We start from the raw sequence: 4,814 nt of genomic DNA on the forward strand, positions 1-4,814 counted from the left end.
CAGTGTTGCTTTCAGAATCCTCAAGTCCAAGTAGAAAAACATTGGCCAAGCAAAGCCAGCAGCTAGTGTGAATTTGGATGTGAGAAAGGCTTCGGAAAACTGCTACCAGACGAGTGAAGCTATTGCCTACAGCTGCAGCTTGCAGAGGTAAGAACAGGTAGCAGGGGTCAGAGCTCAGAGATGCTGTAGGATAGAACCTGCTTGAGAGCACAGAACACGAGATTTCAAGGCAAGGGTGATAATCACAGGCTAGGGGCCTGGGGCGCAGACAGGGGAGTATGGTTGCATACCAGTGTGTACACAGGAGCCAGCTTACTTAGCCTGCCTCTGGGAGCATTTGTGCTCTCTAGAGGAAAGGACTGCTTGATCCCCAGGTTGGGGCAGGTCAACAAGTGCCTGCTGGGCAAAATGTGCTACCTCATGCACCTGGGCTCAGGATCATCTTCACCCTCTCCCTGCGCCCTGGTCTGTCCTCTAGGTTGCCAGTGTTGTGAACCAAAGGTCCATGGGGACAAGTAAGAGAGCCTAAGAGGACAGAGGGACAGGCCAGAGTAACAGGAATAAAAGGTAGGATTTGGGGGAGTCACAAAGTCGGGGGTTAGAGCAAGCAACCATAGTAAGGGGAGCCCTGATTCAATATGGCAGGTGCAGAGGAGGCAAACTCTCCAGGAAGAACAGTGAAAGGAACTGCACTGTGTCTTGGGTATGAGGCTTGGTCTTTGTATCTACTCAGGAAGGGAAGGCAATCAGCAGGGCTCAGACCTCATAAACAGTTAGAGCGCAGACACTTAGGCAGAGCCTTCGTTTCCCCAAACACCCGTTCTGTTAAAACCTGAAGCCTTTAGCTTCACATAGTGGGCTATGACCAATGTCCTCCTTGTTGCCCTTGCAACAAGGTTGATCAGTGTGTTATGACAGGTGTTGGGTGCCAGTATCTTAGAACCTTGTTCAAATGTGGCTGCTATCTGGTCTTTTTCTCCCCATCCTACCTTCCCACTGGTTTTCAAACATGACTCCTGGGAGTGTGCACAGCCGTATTTAACCTTGGCAAGAATGGTACAAGGTCAGAAGAGCAAAGACATGCACACACACACAGAGACCCCAGTGCCTAAGTCAGAATCTCACTCAGTCCCTTGCGTGTTTAACTGAGCCTGATCATAAGTGATGGCACCCAGTGATTTACCTGGAACTGAGCCAAGCTGCAGCAAAGGGTGGTGTAACAAGTCAGGATTCTCAGTCAAGAGATTTGAGGGACAACAGACAATTGAGCAGAGGCACAGGCTTTGGAAAGCTCCTCTGGCAGCACTGAGGGACAACTGCAAGGACAGAAGCAAAAGATGAATAAAGGAGAAATTCCCAGGCTTCTGAATTTCAGAAGGTAAATCCTCCACCACGCCCTTCCCTACACAGCCAAATTCTGAAGACCAGTTAATGGGTACCAACACTTCAGAGGGTAGAGAGAAAACAGATAAAGAGAACTGACTTCCTGTGCCTCATCCACTGTATAAAAACAGGACTCAGCTGTGGAACTTGGGCGTCGCTACCCTTCAGGCCCACTGAGTAAAACACACCATTTGAAAATGGAGCCCTAGGTTCCCAAGATAAAAGACAAATAGCCACGACCTTCTAAAAACAAAGCCGGAGCACACCTGCTGCCTACTTTAGCTCTATCTCATGTCCTCTTCTGGGAGCATCCACCCCACAACTCCATGGCCTCTGCCACAATATTGATGAGTACCTGTGTCCTCATGGGAAGACGGGCCCAGGAGAAAAGTGCCTGCACAAACTTGTGTGTTCCAGTCATCACTATCCTTTTTACTTGAAGGGATTAGCAATGGCCACAATGCTTCCTGGCAGGCCCCATTCCCTGCACAGGGCACAGCACCTGCTGGAACAACTGCAAATGGTTCTGAACATGGGAAGCAGGTGCTCTAGCACTTCCCAAATGATAAGCTGCCACCGTATACAGCTAACCTTTAGAGAGAGAGACAGAGATCTGGCTCAGCACTTAAGAGCATACATTACTGCTCTTGCAGAAGAATTGTGTTCCCAGCACCCAAATCAAGTGGCTCATAACCACTGTAACTCCAGCTTCAAGAAGACCTCCTCAGGTACCTGTACTCACAAAACTAAATTAAAAAAAAAAACAAAAACCCTTAAAACCTCAAACCAAGTATGTTGGCTCAGACCTGTACTTCCAGGATTTGGAAGGCGCAGTCTCAGCTACATAGCAAGTTCCAGGCCAGCCTGTACTATGTATGACCTTACTTCCAAATAACACAAAAAGAAACATAAGACCTCAGAGTGAGAAAGCCTTTGAATTATAACATAAAATTGGGGGTGGAGGTAATCCTATTTATTTATGGGCAAAACACTAATGTGTCATAAATGTCTGAGGACCTGAGTTAAATCCCTGGATCACACTGTGAAAGATAGAAGCATTTCCTTAAAGTTATCCCGACCTCGGCCAATGCATTCACACACATGCACACACAAGGAACACAGCAGTGCCGAAAGTCAACACACTGGTGAAATACCTGCCACTCATTTGGCAAGACTGCTGATTTTCCTAGTCTATAGTGAGCTATAAATCAAGTAAAATGGGCAAAGAATAAAACACACAAAGGGAAGCATGTGTCAAGGTGTGCGTGCCATGTGTGTACAGGTGCCCTGAAGCTAGAAGGAATGAAGGACATGAAGAGCTCGCTCCCTCAAAATATGATAATTGCAAGTCAAATGGCCTGGAGGATATCTGCACTGGGTTGACAAACATTTTTTGGACACAGGGTTTCTCTGTTTAACCTTGGGTTGACAAACTTTTTTTTGGAGACAGGATTTCTGTTTAGCCTTGGCTATACTAGAACTTGCTCTGTAGATCAAGCTGGCCTACAACTCAGAGATCTGCCTGCCTCTGCCTCCTGAGTGTTGGTATTAAAGACATGGACCACCATCATCTGGCTAGATCAAAATATTTGATAACGTCGAATATTTGAGACCCAACAGCTACCAAGGTACACATACCAAAGTAGGCACTGTGATGATTGCCTGCAATCCTCAGCACTCAGGAAGCTGAGGTAAGAGCGCCACTGCAAATTCAAGGCCCATCCCCCTTAACCTAATATTCCTACTTCCAAATTCTGTGTGTCTAGGTGATATGAAGGATCAAGGCTAGGTTAGACAAGTGTTCTGCTAGAGATGTCCTTAATGATATTCCCATTTCCAAGACAGATACTTGAATATACATGAACACTGATTTGTGGCAATTCTAAAAAGCTAAAACTTGGACCCTATCTTAATCCTTCACTAGAATAGTGACTATGTAAGTTACTGTGTATAAAAAAATGTATTATGAAACAAAATGGTCCTGAGTACCTTTCGTATGCTTCTGAAATGACTTTTTAAAATGTGTGATGCACACCTGCAACTGCAGTTCTTAGAGGGCTTTTACAAGTTAGTTCAAGGCGATTGGACATAGAAAGTTCTTGTCATAAAGAAGAAAAGCCAAGTTCTGTATAGTAAATTAACTTCTAAAGGAATACTTAAGAAACTGCCTCTAGAAGGAAAGCAGATGATGCAGAAGAGAAAACCTTACAATGCACATCAGTTAAATTGGAAATTCAGTAAAGAAACTAAACCGGACTCTTGGGTAAAGCTGAAAAGGAACCAATCACTACTGAGTTCCCACATGCCCCAGAACAATCCACTACATTTGATTATTCTGGCAATACACTGCACATCTATAGATTATAATCTTGCAAGTTGGAAGTACTTAGCAGAGATGGGGTACACCTTTAACCCCAGCGCTTAGGAAGCCCGCCTGATCCACAAAGGGAGTTCCAGGACAGCCAGGGCTAACTATACAGAAAAATCCTTTCTCAGAACAAAATAAAGGAAAAAGAAGATAATAAAATTTTCTGTCGTGCTTAATCTAACTGCAAGGTACTAAACTGAATGGACATAGTGGCACATGCTTTTAATCCCAGCACTCTGTAGGCAGAGGCAGGCAGAGTTCGAGGCCAGCCTGGTCTACATAGCTATTTCTGGGTTGGTCAGAGCTTTTTTTTTTTTTTTTTTTTTTTTTTTTATGTATTTACTTATTATATATGAGTACACTGTAGCTGTCTTCAGACACACCAGAAGAGGGCATCAGATCCCATTACAGATGGTTGTGAACCACCATGTGGTTGCTGGGAATTGAACTCAGGACCTCCGGAAGAGCAGTCAGTGCTCTTAACCACTGAGCCATTTCTCCAGCCCTGGTCAGAGCTTTTAAGAGACCTTGTATTAAAAAAAAAAATTTAAATCTGAGATGTAACTCAGAGGTAGAGCACTTGTTAACATCTGTGTGGCCCTGGTTCGGTCCACAACACCGCAAAATAATAGCGAGCCGTTTATTTGAACACTTTTACATACCTAGTATCGACATTGTCAAGACTACCCTGAAAGTACAGGAGAGATAAAAGAGGCTCAAAGACCCGAGAGAAGAAAATGGGCCCAAGGTCATGGACCCACTAACTTCCCACAGGGACGTTTACCGCAAACCACTCCAAAACAGACTCCTAGAGCAAAGGACAAAGGCGGGAACACCCGCTCCGCGCGCACCCGCGCGAGCACTTCCGGGGGAAGTGCCGACACCACGGCGAGCTCGCGAGATGTGCCGCAGCTGTCGCTCACTGGGCCAAGTCCCGCCCCGCGCCGGCGCGCCTCCGGGAAAGCCCCGCCCCTGGCCCTGGCTAGGCGGGAAGCGGGCGCGCGCTCCCTCCCGTTCCCCTCCGCCCGGGAGGGGGGAGAGGGCGCGGGCCGCGGGGACGCGC

The sequence above is a fragment of the Rattus norvegicus genome, chromosome 5, assembly GCF_021556685.1.
Source record: "Rattus norvegicus strain SHRSP/BbbUtx chromosome 5, alternate assembly SHRSP_T2T, whole genome shotgun sequence".
In the NCBI taxonomy this organism is placed as follows: Eukaryota; Metazoa; Chordata; class Mammalia; order Rodentia; family Muridae; genus Rattus; species Rattus norvegicus.